We start from the raw sequence: 24,675 nt of genomic DNA on the forward strand, positions 1-24,675 counted from the left end.
CCTATTTGTGAGAGCAAGGGTTTTCTGCTTTGTTAGCAATTAAAAACAAAACAAGGAAACGATTGAAAGTAGGCGATGATTTGCAAGTGGCTTTGAGCAAGTTTAGCAGTCCACAGATTTCTGAACTTGTTCAGAAGACGCAGGCTAAAAAATAACATTGATTTAAAATTGATTTGATTTTTCAAAAAAAAATAAACATGGTAAATTCTAGTTTTTGATTAAAGTTTATTTTCGCATTGATTCAGTTTATTTTTCTTGTATCATCATGGTCCCTGCTAACATGAAGAATTCGAGTAGTCTATGGCTAAGAAAAGGTTGGGAACCACTGCAGTTTAGACCTAACTAGTAGAATACCTACTAGGAATTGTCCAGCCTAGCGAAACTCTCTAAGAAAAAAGCGATTCACTCGATTGTATGAAACGTGCAGTCATTAAAAGATTGACAGATGGCGGCTATAATCTTGTAAAAAACGAAGATAGCCGAAATCCACTACGTTTTAAACAACTGTTCGCTTTCAAACTAAGCCGGATTATACTTCGTCGCCCTATTGTAATTACTATTTCTAATTTATGTCAAATCTCACTGCACGTTTCATACTAAACTAAATATCAATTTTTGCTTAGGCAGTGGGACTGCCTTAAGAGTAATAAGTTACGTAGTATTTACTTCGTCTTTGGAATTGTCCGAGTGCACTCCGTCAGTTTAGTTCAACCAATTCGGACATTGAAAACCTCGCGTTTTTCTGAATTTGACTGCTATGTCATTGATAACAGTTGTCATAATTACCTATGTCGTATAATGTGGCGAAGCTGAGTCGTGTTATTTGTGGTGTTGTAATTTTTAGCCAAAAACCATTACAAATGTTAAAAAGTTTTCTGCAAAACCATGACAACGGGGTGTATTTATTTCAATCAAATTTGAAATGGTGTTCAGTAGTTTGTGCCGTATTAGGAATCGTAAGTGTCTCAAAGTAAGTTAATCTAAGAGTCAGTGTAGGTATCTATACATATAAATAAAATTGGAGTGTAAGTTTGTAATATTGAAATAACCGTTTTTTACTACATGTATGTATGAATGAATATATATACGGTACATACACAAAAAAAAACTTTTTTTACAATTTTTGTGAGTTTGTTCCGGCTAATCTCTGAAATGGCTGGACTGGTTTTGACGAGACTTTTACTGGCAGGTAGCTGATGTAATAAGGAGTAACTTAGGCTACGTTTATTTTGGAAAAATAAAGTAATGTTGCAATGTCCAAGAAACGGTTTAACTCTAAAAATAATTTATATGGCAAAACAACGTTTGCTGGGCAGCTAGTAACAAATAAAATAAATTACAAAGTTATATCTTGTACGATGAAAACGGGACCGTTTGACTGTGCGGGGTAGACTTGCTCTTTACTAGTTTTCAATAAATAAACAAATTTTTGAGGATGTATACATATTGAGAATAAGAACCACAATAATAGAAAAAAAATCCTAAAATATAAGAAAAGATTCTATGGTTTGCTCTAAAATGTAATCATCGATGCGGCACCTGAAAAAATCCTGCTTAATAATTTATTTATTTATTTAACCAATAAAGTCCCTATCCTTTTAAATTAATATCAACATATCAACATAAATCTTAGAGCTACTACGAACAATCTATACCTAATATACTAGATAATTACTATTACTAGAACATACACCAACTACCCTAATTTTAAACTCGTTCAGTGAGTGAGCAAACAAGTCAATCCAATGTGAAAGTTCGTTTAAATTTCGTAAAGCTGAGAGAAAGGCTGTAAAAGGCGTGTCTCGCATAAGATTGTTTCTCGCTCGCTGACTCACGGGCAGCTGCTGTCGCCTTCGGCTTGTAGCGCGTCCATCCTGTACCCACAGATCACAGACCACGCAAAATTTTCCATAAAAATAAAACCTGTGAGTACGTGCTTCCTAGTTTCTAGATTATCATACCCAAGCATGCCAAGAACAAAAAGTATAGTATAGAAGTGGATATCCTGGGTAGAGTTTTAGATATATAAACCTAACAAATAACTTAATTTGTAATCGATTCAACATGATAATAAAATAACAGATTCCTGTCGCTTGTTTAAAGGTAAACTTAGATAAGTGGAACGAGGATTTATTACGACTATTATTCTACCTAATTGGTAGTTCTTTATTTATATTTCACTTTTACAGTTGTGGTGGCTTTCCGACATCCTCATAGAAAGACGATACCGCTTCGCTGCCGTGCTCGGAAATGAGAAACTAAATCTATTCTACAAGATTGTCTTCTTTTTATACTTTTGGTGTTTGTTTATGATGTTCCTAGTAGAAATTTATCCAATGTACCTACGAAAGAATTATTAGGAAATTTATAAATATACTATTGGAATATATTTTATGATTCACTATTTTTTTGTGTAGATTGGTCTCAGTGAATCCTGCCTGAGCAGACAGAAGACCTTAACACATCATTGTGGAGTGTGAGGCCATTACTAATAGACTAAGCACATGATCGGATTTGGTACTGCCGAACCACCCGACGCGATCTGGAAGTGGACCATATTCAATGGTATGTCGCATTGTGCGTCGCACAAAAATATTATTAGCTATTACCGTCCGGTCCGTACCAAGTACGACGCCGGACCATGCGATGGTCCGAACGTACCAAATACGACCATGAATTTAGCCTATAAGGGTACGTACCCTTATAGGCTAAATTCATGGTCGTAGCTACGTAGCTACGTAGCTAAATACATAAAGAGCTGGATATACTCCATTTAAACACTGAATGTGCTAAGAGACTTGCAATGAGGAGGATGAGAAGGTGATGAAACTCCAACATAGCAAGGATAACCAGTACTAGTCTTGATTTTTCCACTTCAGCGGGCATGTGAATCTAAAAACGAACGCTCGTGTAGGTATTTGTAGGCATGATAGATCCTTGGATGTAAGCTTATCAACCCCTAAATATATTTTTATTTGTAATAGATACACATGCTCAAGATTATTGTGAATTGTAGGCGTATGTATTTTTGTCCAGTCAATCTACTTGGATGAGAAGGCCATATAGGCCTATAAATAGATTGGTGGTCGCGTTAAGGTAAGAAAGTCCTTCACTTCAAGCCACCGCCTCTTTATATGAGGCGCAAATATGGCCTCAAATGGTAGTGTGTGCTCACTTCTGGGTGGGCGCCCCTCAGTACCAACTACTTCCATTTGGCAGCATACAAAGAGGGAGTCCTAACATCGATGATCAAGTCAACTCCGATCGGCATGATTCTTTGGCGTTGCGGACAGATGTGGGTTCTCTCTGCATCTTCTACCGCAAATATCACGGGGCACTGCTCTAAAGAGTTGACTGTGACGTCTGATATCTCTTGCCTCGCACAGGAATTGTGTAACAATTACGAGCTGCAGTTTCTCCGAACGGATACGACTTTGGGACCTTTAAGGCGAAGGGTAAGCAGAAAACACGCAAACAAGGTGTTTTTAGACAAGTTTGGTGGTGAAAATATAGCATTTAGAGCTATGAACACTTTATCCTGTTACACATACCCTTAAGTCTTACTTGTAGGTTGCTAATGCTTGCTGTTGGTTTAAATATATACTCCAGAGCTATTATGAAATACCAGCTTTTTTTGCAGTTAAACAAGTTTTTTCTCGGAATGATGCATTTGTTTAGTATACTACTCTCATAAAAGTTGTTCTTATAGCTTTTACTTTTTTGTGTAGGTACATTTATTCAGATTGGTAATCAATAATGAGGATTGTAAGTAATTAACTATTTGCGCCTGTTAAAATGTTACATTTTCGACGCAAGAATTTTGAAAATATTGACTTTGTCACATAGGAGCCGTGAACTCATATCGCTCAAGGTGTCGGATCGGATGTCCATGGGTAGGTGCCTCAACACGTGAGCCTCTTGGCCGTTTGGCCTCTCACATATAAATACATACAGGAAACATAATATTCATGTTTAAAGCTTATTAGCCATGAAATCTACCGACAATTTGGACTTTATTGGAATAATAAGCGACGAACGACTGGACGAGTCACCCAATCTCTCTTACTGGGAGTTTCTTGGGAATTTTGTCCCTCCCAGAGCGCCATTCATTTAAGCAGTGGTAGTGATGAGTTGATGTCAATTTCGTTGTTGAAAATAATTTCAAGAATCAATTTTGAAAAGATAAATGATCATCACAGTATTGTTGAAAGTTATTGCATCACATTGTTTCTTAGTATTAGGCTCATACTAAGAAAGCTTGAGAATAGGACAGGGCGCCATGTTGATGACGTCATAGTTACGTCATTTGCAGACCAGTCACCGATCGAAAGTACCACCAGATAACGCGCGACTTGAATGCAGAGTTCAGGAATGGTTCAGTGCTTACGTTTATCATTTTACACTGGGTTAAAATGAAGAAAAATTATTATTAATTTTTTTCATCACTTTATCTTATTAACTAAAAGCGATTCACTCGATTGAATGAAATATTCAGTCATTGATAGATTGACAGATGACAGCTATAATCTTGTAAAAAACGGAGATAGCTTTTTTTATGATAATAAAGAACGAGACGAGCAGGACGTTGACCTGTAATTGATACACCCTGCCCATTACAATGTAGTGCCGCTCAGGATTCTTGAAAAACCTAAAAAATCGGAGTGGCATTACAACTCTCTCGTCACCTGGAGACATAAGATGTTAAGTCTCATTTGCCCAGTAATTTCACTAGCTAACGGCGCTCTTCAGACCGAAACAGTTATGCTTACACATTACTGCTTCACGGCAGAAATAGGCGCCGTTGTACCCATAATCTGCCGGCATTCTTTCCAAAGGAGCCTCCCACTGGTAATATTGCTTATACTTTTTGATTGACTTCATGGGGATGACAATGTGACAAGGCCAATTAATTACGCCCCTCTTCCAATGTGCAGGGCTTATAATAAATTTTGCAGCGTGTTAATACGCTGATTGCTACTTCGTAGATTATTTAAAGCCAAAACAAAACTAAGACAAAAATAAACCTTCATCTATTTCTATATGCATTTATTCATCCAGCCTGCTGACTTAGACAATTTTATGTACAAATGTATATATTCCATAATCATGTCAATATTCAAAATTTAATTGATAAAACAACGATTAATACACACCGGAAACTGATTTGACATAACGGAAAATATGTGACCGAAGTTAAACCGGAGCAAATACAATGTTTGTTTAGAGTTCATCATAATTCAAGCCGACTGAATTTATCTCTATAAATCTTTCGTATCAAACGAAATCAACCGTAATTTTGTCAAATACTTTCCCCTTTATGTCAAAATAGTAACTACAAAATACAAAAAAAAATCTTATTGAGTAATAACGAATAACACCGTAATAGTGTCTTTTTCACTGCAACTATTTTACGGCACAATAATTATATTTCAATGATATAATGACACCAGAATTTTGTTGCTTATTATATTTTGTTTCTCCATAAATGGATCTAAACAATTTTGTCAATAAAAACTTAATATTAAGGTTTTAGATCTAAATTACACACTATTGGTCTACAGTTTATAAATGTAAAAGAATATTATAAGTAGTGATACATTAGAAATACTTATTATAAGAACTTACAAATGAACAAGTAAATGTTGTCGACGGAACCACAGATAAGGCTCTGTACCGTTATGGGCATCTAATAACCTAGTTTTGGTGAACTGGTGTTCACAGGAGTCCATTGGATGAGGATTTTTCTAACAAACTTTGAGTGATAGCCATCAATAATTGTCACAGATTCAGGTTAACAAAATACATAATGTGACAATCTAAAACATTAATGACATTATATACCAATATAATGAAGTGTATACTATTTCGTTGGAGAGTTACCTTTGTTTCATTTGATGTAAACAAATAAAAAATAGGCACTGCTGTCTAATTTATGTTAAAATTATACAACACTCAGACAGGCATAGTCCGAAAGGAGTCGTCCATTAGTTATGTGAGGTTCAAATATTAAAAGGTGGCTTACATACTAATTACCATAAGGAAGGTAGTTGTAAAATTAAGACTTAGGTTGACATCAATAGAGCATACTTAGAATTTACTTATGTAAAACTTAGCTCAGTGTAAGCTTAGCGTAATCTTTGATATCGTTTGTATAGTCATTTGACAGCTGTAATTATGGTGAGGTTATGCTAAGACAGCCCAATGCAAAAGGAAAAGTTCACATTATATCATACTCACTAAGTTCTACGCAAGTAAAGTCTAAGCAATGTCTAAGCATGCTCTATAGATCTCAACTTTTGTGTCAGTAGTTTTAAAATTTAAGTTATAACCATATAACTAACTATAAACAACATATAACTCTCCTCTATTTTTTATGAGAATACAATGGCCTACATGTACTAGGCCCAAATAGTGACAATTCTAAAGAAACAAGAACATAGAATATGTACTGGGGACCACATAACATCACCACACTGCACTTAAAACAAAACACAAGCCCATCATAAAGTTATTGTTAAAAGAAAACAGAGGACTCAAAACTTAAAGGAACCACGAACTATAATAGAGACAAGAAAATATAATAATTCCAAATATGATACATAAACTTTTCAATATGATTTATAACAAATGTCAACTTTTACAGGTACTAAGTCATAATTATTTTCAAAATAAAATATTTAACATGATAATATCCGATTTTTTTCAATGATACGAATATAATAATCAATTAAATATAGCTAATAATTTTTTGTGTTCGATTTGGCAGTAATATTGAAATGCCAATAATTAAAACTGGGAATAGCTTTATAGGCATAGAGCCTAACCAATACAATACATACAATCACAATCCTACTATTAAATGTCACTTCACTTCATTTGGGAGGGTTAGCTTCGACCGCTTGGCCTCTTGATCTTCATCGTTGCACTGGTCATGTTTCCGTTTCAAACTGTTAACACTATCAACACTGTTCAAACGAACACTACACTCTGAATCACTGGACATTCCGTTTGTGGCACTTTGAATTATTAAAAGATCTTTTTCTATATCAGTTAGATCGCGGTTCTTGGGTTTGTTCCTCGGCTTTGGCTTCGGCTTGCTTGTTGATGGAGAATCTTCAATTGCTTTTCTCTTTTTGTTTGGCCGCTTCACTACTTTCGCCTTTTTAGGTTCGTCCTGTGAAAAATATAAATTTTCAGTCAAAGACTTGAATTGTTTTACTAACTGATAGTTTGTATTTTTTATGTGATGCAGCTCACCTATATATATAGATAGAACAAACAACAAACTACATTATGTAGCTCTTATTATTATAAGAAACCTTAAATTGACGATTCAAAATGATCAAATATGATTTCAATGAATAAAGATATTTTGACTTTGACTTGACTTTGACTATAGGTGATCACCGCCGCCATGCTATCTTACAACACCAAAGGAGTCACACTTATGTCATAATGACTAAAATGTCAACATTAATATTACGAATGAATTCAACAACAAAAAGGGTAGGTAGGTAATTCCATCGTTTTATCATTAATAGATTAGAACCACAAAAGCTATATAATATAGTAAGTAGTATAGGTAAAGCAAAAAATATCGTAATATATATAAATTCAGTGTCCTGATGTTTGTTTCCATTGAACTCCTTAAACTAATGAACGGATTTTAATATGGATTACTTCATGGAGTGCAGTTTAGTCCAACTTGAAAGATAGTATAGTTTTTATTTCGATTTGGGACCCATAATTATTTTAATTTCCAATATTTATTTTGTATGGACATATTTTCTATGAGAGAATTATAATGACGCACGGTTTGACAGTTCTGCTGTGAAACAATTGCATTTTAACAAAAGGGAGCATATTATACGAAATAATTCTTGATGTTATGAAATATTATTGACAAATCTACAAAAATCAGTATTTCATTTATTACGTACAGAACAGAACTGTTCTACTATTGATTATTATCTGCACCGATTAATTGGTATCATACTGTTCTATACTTTATAATGATATAAATTCAAAGAAATTAACATCTTGACTGTTGCTTCTCAATATATTCTTGATAATGTAATGTATGTTCATAGGCACATAAGTGAATTTGCCAGAAACTGTCATAACCATAATGTATAATAATACCAGGAACAGACATAAACTGATGATGCCTACTACTCGGCTAAGTCGAGTTAGTAAGTCTTGTGGGGCGTTGTGTATGCATTTACAACAGGATCCCAGAAAATGATCGAAACAAAAGTATTACGTTATTCAAAAGAATTGTTAAAAAACGTTTGTGTGGTAAAGGTTACTATAACATAAATTACTTTCTTAATGATACTATTAAATAATAAGTTTAATTGTACAATGTTACTTTGTAAATGTTACATTAATTGTACAACATATTTTCTGATGAAAAACAAAAACCCGCTGAGTTTATTGCGCCGGTTCTTCTCAGGCCTGAGGCATTCATTTTGGAATGGGTGGTTGTTTTTTGACTTTCAATAAGTGATGTCACATCCTATTTTGAATAAAAATATTTGAATTTGAATTACTGCTAGTAAGTAGGATTTAAAAGCTTCAGTGGGTACATCTTTGATTATTCTCTACAAATATAGCTTTATGAATCGGTGATACTGTAGAAATATTTAATAACCCCTTTTGAGTATAAAATATGACTTTGTTTTATATAAAAAAAATCATAATCACCTTCGGTTTTGCGCCCATGAACCCTGAGCACCGGCTCGCACCACACATACACTTCTTCTTTTCTATACCAGCACACTCCAGGTTGTAATTAAATGTCAGTTCAGAATTCTGTAACAGATTAACAGAATAATTATTTTATAGTCTATAGTGTATTAGTTTCAACACCCATGCTTTAAATCCTCTATTAAAGATTCAGAAACAGTTAGCTTATTGCCAAAATTAAAACACCCAATGTCTTAATAACCATGACATCATCCAAACGAGTGTTGTAATGTTGTACTGAATTTCATAACAACACTCCTTTGTTTTTTTTTGCGCAGAGTTTCATACATATAAACATAAACAACTATTACGCAACTGTTGTGTAATAAGGGGTATTAAAACACGAATGTGGGTTTATAATAATAATATCACACGAGTGTTTTAATACCTAATTATCAACAGTTGCATGCAAGACTTTATCTACACCCAGAATATGAATCATCTTAAATATTCTGAAACAGCTTGCTGCTAACATTAACAGCCAGTCCTAGTAGTAACCTAATAACATCCATTACTGATTATATACAAATAAACTAAGTATGAACTAATAAGTAATAAGTAAATAAGGAACGTCGGCGCGTGACGTTGTGGTAAGGCTCGTAAACCAAAATTTTATTTTTTAATACATACCACGCATCGAGCAATAAGAATGTGGCTGTCGGTTGAAACTCTTTGCGCATGAAAGGATCGAAAAAAAACATAGGAGTGTTGTTATGAAATTCAGTATAACATTACAACACTCGTTTGACGGATGCTACTGTGGCGCCACCCTAATTTTGACGTACCCTTTTTCATATACACACTCTACCCTCCATAAATAAAAGGAAAAGTACCTCAATTTATTTATTTATGAACTACCAATCGAATCACATGTGATACATTAACAGTAATCAAGTCTTATGTGCTAAGGATACATATAATTACATTAGTTACAGCGTGTACCTACATAAATAAATACAAGTAATAAAAAAAGATAAAATTTATATAATAAGTAAAGGCTAAATAATGTTAAGTTAAATTTATATGGGTATATAAGAAGTAAAAATACAAGAATAAAAAAATATCCACAACCTTAATATCTATGTGACATCTACCGCTGCAGAATTGAGTGTTTTAATTTTGTTATATTCTCGCTGAACAGATCAATGGACTTATCTCTACTCTATTTATTATTGGGCGTCATCACAATGATATTGTAATTCTAGATTCGCGACTTTAAACATAAAACACGAAATGTTGTATTGCCATATAAAGTATTTCAAAAAAGTCAATAATTAAAATTTTTGGAGTATTAAAAAGTAGATGACGACCGATTCTCAGACCTACCAAATATATCGTACATAATATTTATCGTACTACGATAGTTATTATATTCGAATGCCATCTCGCAGCCCTTTTGCGGATCTGTGGATGCAACAGAATAACAAAAAATCGCTACACAAAAATAGATGTTGATCGTACACGGGTGAAAATTTTAAGTTGTATGTATTTTTTCATGAATCATAATAAAATAAAAATATAAAAATTTGTCAAATAAACAAAATAATAAATTATGCGGTGGGCGGTTATCATTTACGGGGTAGATGTTGGCCGATTCTCAGACCTGCCCGATATTCACCCAAAATTTCATACAAATCGGTTAAGCCGTAGGAGGAGGAGGAGGAGGAGTTTGGTAACAAACACCCCGACACGAGATTTTATATATATAAGATAATGCACTACTAACCGACCATTGACTTATGCGCACTGCGTTTATGTGTACATTTTAGTTTTTTAAAGTGAAATCTTTAGCATCCTTGTGATTTGAAAGTAGATGAAACGAAAAAGCGAGACGAAAAAGAGACAGACACATAAATTCATAACATTTTGTAGGAGAAAATGAGAATGGAAGCATTAAACTTACTAACGAGAACTAGACGAGCAGGACGTTCAATTGATGGTTATTGATACACCCTTGAGGCGTTAAGTGTTAAGTCTCATTTGCCCAATAATTTCACTAGCTACGGCGCCCTTCAGACCGAAACACAGTAATGTTTACACATTACTGCTTCGCGGTATTATCATCTATTACATATATACTAGCCGTTCCCGCCCGCTTCGCTGGGCGAATTTTAAAAGGAAATAAATTAAATTTTATTCACTTTATTACAAATACAATAAAAAAAATAAGTAGCCATAAACCATCTAGGATAAATTTCGCATCGAATGGTGGTAGTTTCATGTCGATACGATCTGTGGTTTTAATTATAACTAATGGGCAGATGACATCGTGCAGGCGGTGGGGAGGAACTGATCGACCAGGGCTAGGATAGGGAAAAATGGAAAAAGTTGGGGGGAGGCCTATACACAAAATGGGGTCCATAATAAAATTAGATAAGATTAAAAATAATTTGGACACTTTAAATTACTAATATTTGATTGTAAGATAAGGGTTATGGAATAAATAACTTTATTATTATTATACGATCAGTGGTTTAGGCATGAATGAGCCTCAAACAATGACCATTTTCATTATATATATATATATAGATATATTGTATAGTTAAGTAGTGAGATGCCGCTACTCACCGCGGGGATGTCGTAGAGCGCGAATAGTCCAACCCTGACGTCACCCAGTACCGTCCACTTCTGTGTCTCGCAGTTTGGCTCGCAAGAGTGATTCATGAACCTGTTATAGATATCGTTAAATTATATCAAATATTTAAAATATTATCAGTTTTTCTTAATATTATTATAATGCCAAGTGCATTATAATAATGCAATGCAATAAACAATACATGTTTTCAATTTAGTTTTTTGAAGTGAAAATTTCTTTAGGATCGTTGCAATTTGAAAGTCAATGAAACGAAAAAGCAAGACAAAAGTAAAAAGAGAGGCGCATCGTTCATAAATTTTGTTTTCAAATTCAATTTGTGTTAAAATGATAACAAGACGTTCAAGATGTTCAGCTGATGGTAATTGATACACCCTGCTCATTACAATTTAGTGCCGCTCAGGATTCTTGGAAAACCCAAAAATTTGTCCAGTAATTTCAGTAGCTACGGCGCCCTTTAGACCGAAACACAATAATGTTTATACATTTCTACACCTCGGCAGTAATAGGCGCCGTTGTGGTACCCATAATCTAGCCGGCATCCTGTGCAAAGGAGCCTCCCACTGGCATCTTGTTGGTTAGCCTAAATAAATAAATAAATAAATATGATCAACACAGAATGTAATTTATTATGTAGCCCTCAGGAAATCCCAATTTCAGCATATTATTCTCACATACCTGGCTAGATTCCCTTTAGGGCCAGCATCAATCATCCTATCTTTATCGAGAGTCAGGAAGTAGTAGTTTTCATCGCGGACCTCGTGTTTCCACTTCATCCGTCTCTGGAACTCTTCTTCATCTATCAGCTCACCGACATATTCTATGACGAATTGGCCTGGAACGATAAAACTCTATACAGATCTCCTGATAGGGTGAGTAATTAATATGAATACTAGAAAGGCCGTTCCCAATATACTATCTACAGATAGAGATAAATTATTATCTTCTACTGTCAGTAATTAGCTGTCAATAATCTGAAGCTGTCCCAATATACCCGATAAGTCATTCTTATCGCCTTATATTGGGACGCGTGAAATGCAATTTCCATACAAACTTCTATCGGTGGTAAGCTATACGTCGCCCCATTGATAGACAGCGTGTACGGATAAGGTGAGTTACCGTCGATAAGTTTATTGGGACAGAAAAGTCAACGATAGTTACGATTTTTATCTCAAGAAGGCCACAACCGGAGATAGACTGAATATTGGGAACGGCCGTAAGTAATAAATAATGTACAAGTTGTGCCCCTCGTGTTCAAGCCTACATGTAATAAATTTTCGTCATAAAATACCTATTGTTGCTTATATGTAAAAATCAGATAAAAAATGGACTTTGGTCAGATGAACAAAGGATCAAATTATTTTTATAGAATATTATGTAAGTGTGTGATACACACGGTAGTGCACGCGATAAAACAGTTCGGGCGCAGTCTTTTTAACCGATTTAAAAAAAGGAGGAGGTTCCCAATTCGTCGGTATTTTTTTATGTTTGTTACCTCAAAACTTTCGACTGAGTGAACCGATTTTGATAATTCTTTTTTTATTTGAAAGCTGCTACTTCCCGTGCGGTCCGGTCCCATTTTATGGATCTGACAGTGACATCAATGAGAAAACTTGCTATACATACGTAATTACGTATGTATAGCAAAGTGGATGATAAATTTAAGAATAACTCAATTTAGCGTCAACCGATTTCGATGATTCTTTTTTTATTGGAAAGGATATACTTCAACGATAGTTTGGTGAGAGTTTGGTTAGGTTCTGTAATCAGAATCCATGACAAAGTAACGGAACTCTTCAATTCTTAGGAGCAAATTAACAATACTCGGCCGAATCTTTTTTATGCTATACGGATATTTAAGTCATCTACCATAATATAGTTATGGTCAAGTTATTGTCGTAGTCGAATATGATGATCAATGGGACTCCTTAACGACTTACAGTAAGGGTGCGATCTGTGGCAGAATTTCTAACTGTGTGTAATCAATTTTTTTTTTATGGAATAGGAGGACAAACGAGCGAACGGGTCACCTGTTGTTAAGTGATCACTGCCGCCCATACTCTCTTGCAACACCAGAGGAATCACAGGAGCGTTGCCGGCCTTTAAGGAAGGTGTACGCGCTTTTTTTGAAGGTTGAAAATTGCAAAGCGCTTACGTTCATTGCTGCATTGAAAAATTTAGTATATCTACACATAGTTAGTGTACTTCAAATTCACTAAAAAACAAACATTTAAAAATTTTTTTAACAAAAAAACAACGGACTGAAAAACAATATAATAATGCACTAAAAAGTATAAAAATATATGCGTATTTTTATACAATCTAATTCTAGTTACGATTATTGTAATTTTTGGAGTCGTGAGGAGGCGAGAGGCGAGAGCGGGTCGCGGCGGAAGGACACCGATTTTTTTCGACATACTTTACTTAAATCAATACACATATATAGCCTACACTATGCTCTAATGAATCCGTCATACAACAATAACTATTCAAATCCGACTGGTAAGATCAAGATAAGAATTTAAAAAAAAAAAAAGAAAAAAAAGACTGTTTGAGATAAGATGTTGAATCGGCCGGTGTTAGAAGGTAGGTATCCCAAGAGCTGACGGTAAATAATCGACTCTATAACTTTAAGAGATAATGGAGGTAATAGTTATGGGGCGGAAGCTAGACGGATCCGAGTTTACACCTGGCTTAGGGATCGGGTGTACTAAAGCCGCATTCCATTATTTTGTACTATCAATAGGCCCTTTTCAACAATGTCAAACAATGGCAGATGAAAAATTCAATACTAAACGGTTAAAGATGTTTCTCTTCGATTTATGCATAAAAAACATCCGTCTTTTTTATAGAAAAGGAGGGCAAACGAGCGTACCGGTCATCTGGTGTTAACACCTTTAAATCACTTAAGTGATCACCCACACTCTCTTGCATCACCAGAGGAATCACAGGAATGTTGCCGGCCTTGAAGGAAGGTGTACCCATGTAGTATCGTCCCGGAAACACTTTGTAGCGTGTCGTTCGAAGGTGGAATTTGGCGGAAGGAATCAGGTGAAACAGCTCTTTGGAACACTCCCTGTGATAAATGCGATATAATACACACAGTGAAGCGCAATCAGTCTCTACACAACACCAAGTGATCCAGCCGTTGACAGAACACTGGGTGGGTCCCCGACAATTCGAACTGCTCTGCGTTGCACGCGGTCAAATGGATCGAGCTGATACTGGGGTGCGCCAGACCAGAGATGACAGCAATACTCCATGTGTGGCCGGACCTGCGCTTTGTAGAGCGCTAGAATGTGGGCCGGCTTGAAGTATTGCCGTGCTCTATTGATGACGCCCACCCCCACCCGTCTAATAAAACATGCTATGCGGGCCAAGTACTCGCTGCAGCATAACAAAAAATGTGTCCATTTTCGTAATTGCGCCTGTAGAACAATCTGTTATCTATCTGTATGTGTCAAGTTCCCGTAACATCACCAACCTGCCTTGATATCCTGCCGGGTGTACAGACCCCAGCCCCTGTGACGAGTGCGTTGCGGCTCTATCCTCGGGTACTGTCGCTTCTCGAACGCTCCGTTAATGTCTATCTGTATGTGTCAAGTTCCCGTAACATCACCAACCTGCCTTGATATCCTGCCGGGTGTACAGACCCCAGCCCCTGTGACGAGTGCGTTGCGGCTCTATCCTCGGGTACTGTCGCTTCTCGAACGCTCCGTTAATGTCTATCTGTATGTGTCAAGTTCCCGTAACATCACCAACCTGCCTTGATATCCTGCCGGGTGTACAGACCCCAGCCCCTGTGACGAGTGCGTTGCGGCTCTATCCTCGGGTACTGTCGCTTCTCGAACGCTCCGTTAATGTCTATCTGTATGTGTCAAGTTCCCGTAACATCACCAACCTGCCTTGATATCCTGCCGGGTGTACAGACCCCAGCCCCTGTGACGAGTGCGTTGCGGCTCTATCCTCGGGTACTGTCGCTTCTCGAACGCTCCGTTAATGTCTATCTGTATGTGTCAAGTTCCCGTAACATCACCAACCTGCCTTGATATCCTGCCGGGTGTACAGACCCCAGCCCCTGTGACGAGTGCGTTGCGGCTCTATCCTCGGGTACTGTCGCTTCTCGAACGCTCCGTTAATGTCTATCTGTATGTGTCAAGTTCCCGTAACATCACCAACCTGCCTTGATATCCTGCCGGGTGTACAGACCCCAGCCCCTGTGACGAGTGCGTTGCGGCTCTATCCTCGGGTACTGTCGCTTCTCGAACGCTCCGTTAATGTCTATCTGTATGTGTCAAGTTCCCGTAACATCACCAACCTGCCTTGATATCCTGCCGGGTGTACAGACCCCAGCCCCTGTGACGAGTGCGTTGCGGCTCTATCCTCGGGTACTGTCGCTTCTCGAACGCTCCGTTAATGTCTATCTGTATGTGTCAAGTTCCCGTAACATCACCAACCTGCCTTGATATCCTGCCGGGTGTACAGACCCCAGCCCCTGTGACGAGTGCGTTGCGGCTCTATCCTCGGGTACTGTCGCTTCTCGAACGCTCCGTTAATGTCTATCTGTATGTGTCAAGTTCCCGTAACATCACCAACCTGCCTTGATATCCTGCCGGGTGTACAGACCCCAGCCCCTGTGACGAGTGCGTTGCGGCTCTATCCTCGGGTACTGTCGCTTCTCGAACGCTCCGTTAATGTCTATCTGTATGTGTCAAGTTCCCGTAACATCACCAACCTGCCTTGATATCCTGCCGGGTGTACAGACCCCAGCCCCTGTGACGAGTGCGTTGCGGCTCTATCCTCGGGTACTGTCGCTTCTCGAACGCTCCGTTAATGTCTATCTGTATGTGTCAAGTTCCCGTAACATCACCAACCTGCCTTGATATCCTGCCGGGTGTACAGACCCCAGCCCCTGTGACGAGTGCGTTGCGGCTCTATCCTCGGGTACTGTCGCTTCTCGAACGCTCCGTTAATGTCTATCTGTATGTGTCAAGTTCCCGTAACATCACCAACCTGCCTTGATATCCTGCCGGGTGTACAGACCCCAGCCCCTGTGACGAGTGCGTTGCGGCTCTATCCTCGGGTACTGTCGCTTCTCGAACGCTCCGTTAATGTCTATCTGTATGTGTCAAGTTTCCGTAACATCACCAACCTGCCTTGATATCCTGCCGGGTGTACAGACCCCAGCCCCTGTGACGAGTGCGTTGCGGCTCTATCCTCGGGTACTGTCGCTTCTCGAACGCTCCGTTAATGTCTATCTGTATGTGTCAAGTTCCCGTAACATCACCAACCTGCCTTGATATCCTGCCGGGTGTACAGACCCCAGCCCCTGTGACGAGTGCGTTGCGGCTCTATCCTCGGGTACTGTCGCTTCTCGAACGCTCCGTTAATGTCTATCTGTATGTGTCAAGTTCCCGTAACATCACCAACCTGCCTTGATATCCTGCCGGGTGTACAGACCCCAGCCCCTGTGACGAGTGCGTTGCGGCTCTATCCTCGGGTACTGTCGCTTCTCGAACGCTCCGTTAATGTCTATCTGTATGTGTCAAGTTCCCGTAACATCACCAACCTGCCTTGATATCCTGCCGGGTGTACAGACCCCAGCCCCTGTGACGAGTGCGTTGCGGCTCTATCCTCGGGTACTGTCGCTTCTCGAACGCTCCGTTAATGTCTATCTGTATGTGTCAAGTTCCCGTAACATCACCAACCTGCCTTGATATCCTGCCGGGTGTACAGACCCCAGCCCCTGTGACGAGTGCGTTGCGGCTCTATCCTCGGGTACTGTCGCTTCTCGAACGCTCCGTTAATGTCTATCTGTATGTGTCAAGTTCCCGTAACATCACCAACCTGCCTTGATATCCTGCCGGGTGTACAGACCCCAGCCCCTGTGACGAGTGCGTTGCGGCTCTATCCTCGGGTACTGTCGCTTCTCGAACGCTCCGTTAATGTCTATCTGTATGTGTCAAGTTCCCGTAACATCACCAACCTGCCTTGATATCCTGCCGGGTGTACAGACCCCAGCCCCTGTGACGAGTGCGTTGCGGCTCTATCCTCGGGTACTGTCGCTTCTCGAACGCTCCGTTAATGTCTATCTGTATGTGTCAAGTTCCCGTAACATCACCGACCTGCCTTGATATCCTGCCGGGTGTACAGACCCCAGCCCCTGTGACGAGTGCGTTGCGGCTCTATCCTCGGGTACTGTCGCTTCTCGAACGCACGGTTCCTGCACCTATCTCCAGCCCGACATGTTGGACCGCATTCCGTCAACAACATCCTGTTAACAAAATATAATAATTCAATATTGTTGTAATTAACAACTATAAAATTAAGGAACCATTTGAACAGTTTTAGTTAGTAGCGGACAGGAACGACCATACGAACTGTTGAACTGTGCGACACTAAATGCCAACGACCTTGAGCGATATTAGTTCACGGCTGCCGGCCCGCCATCTATGTAACAAAGCCAATATTTTCAAAATTCTTGGGTGGAAAACAGTTTATATGCTTACAATCCTCGTTATTCACTACTAATCTGAATAAATGAACCTACACAAAAAACTACAAGCTATAAGAGTAACTTTTCTGAGAGAAGTACCAAAAAATGCGTCACGCCATGCCAAAAATCTTGTTTAACTTCAAAGAAAAGTGGTAGTTCAAAAAGGCTCGGTAGTGTTAACTATAACCAACAGCAAGCATTAGCAACCTACAAATAAGACTTAAGGATATGTGTAACAGGATTAAGTAGTGTTCATAGCTCGAAATGCTATACTTTCACCACAAAACTTGTCTTAAAACACCATGTTTGCGTGTTTTGTGCTTACTCTTCGCCTTAAACATGTATCAACAAGTATTATTTTACGTGTAGCAAAAGAATGCTTATAGTTAGGATAATTTCAGTGTATCTGAAAGCTATCGAAACAAGCAAAAATACCACTCATAAATTATTGTGTTTTATATTATTTTACAAACACGACACAAAGTTGAAAAACCGTTATATTTTAAAATAAATTCGATGAAAACAATTACTTTTAATTATTAGTGTTTATGGTTTTGAAAATCAACTTTATATGGTCTTTCTAAAACAAAATATACATAATTTCATAATAAGAATTTGAGATATGCATTCCGAAAGATTAAGAAGAATCCCTTGACCTTGTACGACCTTGAAGTGCGAGATCGCTTGTGTTTGATGTAAAATGTAATTATGCTTTATTTGGGCAAAATATCTACTGAAATATATTTAACGGTAGTTTTTCAAGTAAAGCAAATATATTTAAATATATTCCAAAATAAATAAAAAAAAAAACAGACAAACGAAAGGACGCTTAAAGTCCTTACTAAATTTGATTTCAAGTTGAATATATATTAACAAAAACTATCTGACATCATACTATTATAATTATTCTAAAGTCTTGCACATATAGTCTAGATGTATTCTAAAACAACAATTCTGCGCACTTCACTATTACGTCGGCGGCCGATGACTGAAGTCCCCGTACCATTTTTCCGTTAACATTTGTATGTCAACATCCCATTGTCTTTGTACTTATTTGTACGAAATTTAACGGACTTTTATTCTATTATAATTTCAAAGGAAAATATGACTTCCTAATAACAAAATAAGACTACAAATCGAATGAGGTCGTGTGGATTTCGTCGTTACATATATTGAACGATGATGTCATTTTGACGGTCTTCGAATTGGTACATATTTAGGTTTAGCTCTAAAAGTTAATATTAAAAGTACTGGTCCACTTTATCTGACTTAATGAAGATCCTACAGCATAAAACATTTGTTCAAGAAACATGTATATGGGTCGGTATAACTACTGTTATAATATATGTTGTATTTAAACAGAACATTAGCCATGGCGAAATCTAACCATTAGCTAACTCGCATTTTTGTAATCCCTCTCTCCTATTGTGAAAGTTTGTTGAGAATTACATGTGTTTGGAATTCAGATGCAACTAATGTTAAGGCCTATCGCAGATGACACACTTTTTGTGCTATCAAGTCTGCGGCACACAAAAAGTTTGCATTGCGCGCAAAATGTCTTTGGCAGATATTACACAGACTCAACACACATGACGAACACTTTCGATCATTTTGTCGGCAGAACTGTGGGGATGTACATGGAATGGAAGTACAGAGATTGCGGTATATTATTTTTCTGTTTCTTGAATCAACATCGATACATCGATGTCCAGCGCCATGATACACGTCAATCACTAGCAAGTGCAGACTACAGACCGAAGTGAGCGTCGTCTGCGTTAGCGCGTGTAGACGCGAAAGTTTTAACTTTTAGGCGCACTTTTTGTACGGCGCGGTCTGTCAGATCTACGAGGATATTTTGTGTAAATAATTCTATAGGTTTTATTATCACAGACTAAAAAGTGCGTCACGGATAGTCTGTCGTCTGCGATAGGCCTAACTCGTACCTGTTGAGACAGTGTGTGTAGGGTCCACAGGGGTCCACATCATTGGGGTCACATCCGCACTGCGTGAGCGAGCTCTCCTCGAGGGTGGGGCGCCGCAGAGACCCCACGGGCTTGTTCACCTTGAGCTTCACATAATGCGGCGGCAGAAGGGATGACGCTATATCCTCATCTCCGTCATTGGCTGGAGGACCATCTGAAATTTAAAAAAAAATGTATGTTGCTTTTTATTAATAGGCATAATTTTTATTAAATTTTTATTAAAGGCATAATACGCATTTATTATCTCAAAATTGAATCAATTAATACTACCGCCGCTTCAGAGACAAATGGCACTGTTAGAGAGAAGAAGCGGCAAAAGAAACTCTCCCAGCAGTTTATCAACCAATAACAAGTGATTATAGGTTTATAACCAAAAATAATAGTAAACGAAATGCTATATCAACGCTTGTGCTAAGCATTCGACGTCAATGTGTGACACTGCTATGAAATATGTCAGCTTATGTTTTTTAATAAAACATAATATTATTATCGCGACAAATCCACTGCAGTAAGCTATTGAAGCCCAAATTGTTTCTGTACCCTTAGTATGTACCCTTGTACATACAAAGGCTTGAAGTTTATAATTCTACTGTTAGGTCCGGTATCCACTAAAGCGGAGAGGAGATTTCGTTATTTCCACATTTCCTCACCGCTTAGCTTCGGTGGAAATGGATCAAGCGGAGAGAAGAGGAGATTTCCATTTTTCTATAGAATTTTGAGCTGTGTCAGAGCGGAATCTTATAGGCGGGCGACCGAGCGGCGCCTCAACCAGAATCTATGTTTCCTTCGATAGTTTAAATATTGAAGAATTAATTGTGTATCTTCAACCTCTAATTCCTCTTCCTCAAGCAAGTTAAAATATAACTTTTGTATCAACTTGACGTCTTCTTTTCGTAGACATCATTCGACTGATTTCGAGCTCTCAATGCTCACATCTCCTCTCCACTTTGGTGGATACCGGGCCTTACGTCATGGAACAACAAAAAAAACTTGGAAAACGTTTAGTCGAAAAGTTGTACGCGCTTTTTGAAATATTTTTGTTTTTATGGCAAGACTATAGTATTTATAAGAATTGCTGGTTTAATGGTAATGTTACAATAATATCACCTTTAAGAATCTCACAAGCTCGCTGCGCGTGATCTATCGCGAGGGCGAAGGCGGCATCTATTTTAGACTTCTGACTTGATACTTTCCCCTTATCACCTGTTGGACAAAACATTATTACTTGCAATTGTTTATGGTGAAATCTCCATCTTTCACTATGAATTAATCATGTAATTATATTACTATGAAAAAAAAACTGCGTTTAAGAAAACCGACTTCAAAAACTGAAAAGTATCAAATAACTAAAAATTTAATTTAATACACCTTTACCTTTAATATTAATAAAATGCTATTATTTATATGTGCTACCTATTGATAGGTTTCAAGTCCGTGCCAAAAAAAATTACGTAAATCGGATCATAAATCTCAGAGTAATTGGTGTACACACATAAAAAAATCGATCGAATTGATAACCTCCTCCTTTTCGAAGTCGGTTAAAAATATGTAATTATCTTTGAAAAGTGAATTCAAGTGATGCTTTTAAGTGATCTATGATATCAAAATACATAAATATATAACATGAAATGCTTTAAACTTTTGATATGTATATTAGAGAAAAATACATACATATACATTCCACAATTGTACAATCAATAGTTGACGAAATATAAGTGGGTGGTGAGTTTCTGGGAGGTTCTTCTCAAAGACTTACAAAAACTATTTTTTTTTTTTTTTTTGTTTTTATTATGAAAAATAGAATTACAATTTATTATTATATAACAGGCCAAAAACCACAGAGGTTTGTCCGGCATGTTAGAAGAAATACTATTATCGATTACAATTACAATAAACATTAATATTAACTTATAAATACACAATTTAATAATATAGGTACAATACAAACGAAAAATTTAATGTAGGTACAACAACAGTACTTATTGTAGCACGGGTGAGTCGCATGGCCTGCCACCGCAATGTATTGAATTTTTGAATGACCGTCTGTTTAGATATATTAATTAGTAAACAATACTCAACTTTATAACGAATAGTTAAGTACTCAATTGCGGATAGCACATCACGCTACGCACTAATCATGGCTTCGACAACGAAAGGCAACTCAAGACATAAAGTTATGACCAATATACAGGTTGTTTAAAAAGAATAACTTTAATTTAGTTTTAATATTTTTTGTATTTATCTTGTTTCTTATTTCAGGATTGATTGTATTAAGTAGGCGGGGTACTAAGTATGCTGTAGTTCTCTCACCGTATACATTTCTGGCTTTCACCGTTTTATAAAATTTATTTGTTTGATTGCGTGTAATGGTTTCATGATTATATTTTTGTATAATGTTCTCATTGAACATTTGTTCTTTTAATATATTGTAGTAAAATTTAGATTGTACTGGTAGCACCTTACAGTGTTTGAATAAATTGAACTCATCATTTTGGTTAGTTTCTTTTATGTTTTTTGAAACAATTTGTTTTAAAATTCTGTTTTGCAACTTTTCGATCTCATTTAAATACGTTTTGTAAGTTCTACCGTACGAACTAATACCATAACTTACTATTGTATCGGCCAATGTGTTATAAAGCAACAGTAAAATTTTATAAGGTAGTTTACTTTTAATTATTTTAATGTTTGCGAGGAAAGCTCTAAGCTTATCACAAACTGAATTTATTTGAGGGTGCCAGTTAAATTTATGGTATATAATTAATCCAAGATTTGTGTGCGTTTTAACGGAGTCAATTGTAGGACAGCTGCAAATACTAGGGTCCAAGTTGTGGTGAAAGCAAATGTGACTATGTGCTTTTACTATTTGGGTAGTATCAATTGTTGATTTTATGTACGGGGATCGAATGTGTATTAGTTTGGTTTTTTTAGCGTTTAGGACAAGTCCGTTGTCATGGCACCATATATCTAAGCCTACTTGTACTAAATCGTACTGTCTGTCAGTAATCACTGCTTACTGGCAGCCGTCGACAGCACATCGTAATCTTATGCTGATTACAAATGCAAATTATGGACAAGCCTTTAAAAGTTGTTGCTATTTTAAAGGTTGTTCAACCGGAAATTAAAAATGGTATTCAAATTCAAAAACACTTTATTCATGTAGGCCACGGAAATGACACTTATGAATGTCAAAAAAAAATAAAAATATTGTTTATTATTGAATTTACCGCTACTTCGTAAAGGGTTGAGCTAATGAGATGAAGTAGCAAGAAACTCATTGCCACTCTTTTAAGTCAAGATTTACATTTTAATTGTTTTACAAATAATTTCAATTACAATATATGCAAAGTGACGCAACAAAAATACTCAAATGTCAAAAACTGAAAGGCTTACACTAGTAACTCAACAAAATAAAAAAAAGTAAATTAATACTAATTATAAACACAAGAGTTATTGAGTATAGTAGGTGCGTCAATCCACACATACCGTAAATAAATAGAGGCATTATGTGAGCATTTCATAAAATAAAATACATAATAACTTTAACTTTAAAGGAAGTAATAATAATAAAAAATACATCAAGCAGACCTCCCGGTAACAAGATCATCCAGCCACCACGAGTAGCACCCGTTCACGAGCATGACGCATGGACCAGCCATCGCCTCCCTCGACCATATTTTAGGGAAGGGTACGACCCGCCCCACGTCGCCGCCAATATACAATACACAGTCCTTATTACGACATTAGACCCAAATAAAATTTAGAAAAGAGTATTTTATTATTATTAAAAATATATCTCACCTTCTTGAAAAGGAAAAACTCGTCCCCTGTTCACCCAGAAATAGTCGTACTGACCGAAAAATCGAACAACAAATTCACCAGGATAGTGCTTCACTGCAAATATGTTCTGCGGGATCTCTGATGGGTGGAGTATAAGACCGGGCCACCATCTGGAAACCAATCAAACCAAACTAAAATTATCTATTGACCAACCTAACAAAAATGTTCATATTATTTACTTATCAACTATTACAAAATTGATGTTTTATAATTTACTAGCTGACCCGACAGACGTTGTTCAGTAGATAATAAAAAAAAATACTGTTTTTTATGTATTTGTCCATAATTTTCCATAACATCAAGAATTATTTCGTAATGTAAGCTCCTTGCTGTTATAATGAAATTGTTTCACAGCAGAACTGTCAAACCGTGCGTCAACATATTCTCTCACAGAAAATATGTCCATACAAAACAAATATTGGAGATAAAAATAATTATGGGTCTCAAATGGAAATAAAAAGTATCCTATCTCTCAATTTGGACTAAATTGCACTATATGAAGTAATCCCTATTAAAATCCGTTCATTCGTTTAGGAGTCCATCGCGGAAAAACAACGTATCTCGTAATTTATTTATATTAAGATTAGAAGGTAAAAGGCATAAAAGGCATTTATTTTCTCAAAATTGATTCCTTTAGAATTATTTTTGATGTCATTTCTAATTAACTATTAGATACTACTACCGCTTCGGAAACAGATGGCGCTCTGAGAGAGAAGAAGCGGCGCAAGAAACTCTTAAGTTAAGAAAAGTAAACCAATACTATTTATTCTTAATATTTCTCGGAATATATCTTACCGGAAGTGTCCAAGTTTGACCCACACCATTTCACCATACAGTGGCAGCACTCCTGTCTCACAGTCCTCACACATATACCCACCTGGAAAGATCAGACATTATTACACAAATTACACAAAAAAATTATGAACGATGCGGTACTCGAACCCGCAAACTCTCGCGTTCCGCGCCATCCCTCGTTCACTGAGCCAACCGTTCTTATCCTTATCCTCTGGTTATCATTT

At 37.1% G+C, this 24,675-nt stretch overlaps 1 protein-coding gene across 1 annotated transcript in view; it reads left to right on the forward strand.

Annotated features, from left to right (window-relative positions):
- LOC126977309 (uncharacterized) overlaps positions 1-17,922 on the forward strand; it is a 341,105-nt gene extending 323,183 nt beyond the window's left edge. The window contains exon 7 of the mRNA XM_050826084.1: positions 17,755-17,922. The gene's annotated coding sequence lies outside the window, so the exon portion shown is untranslated. The remainder of the gene's footprint in view (positions 1-17,754) is intronic.
- Positions 17,923-24,675: the final 6,753 nt, after the last annotated feature.

The sequence above is a fragment of the Leptidea sinapis genome, chromosome 44, assembly GCF_905404315.1.
Source record: "Leptidea sinapis chromosome 44, ilLepSina1.1, whole genome shotgun sequence".
Lineage (NCBI taxonomy): Eukaryota > Metazoa > Arthropoda > Insecta > Lepidoptera > Pieridae > Leptidea > Leptidea sinapis.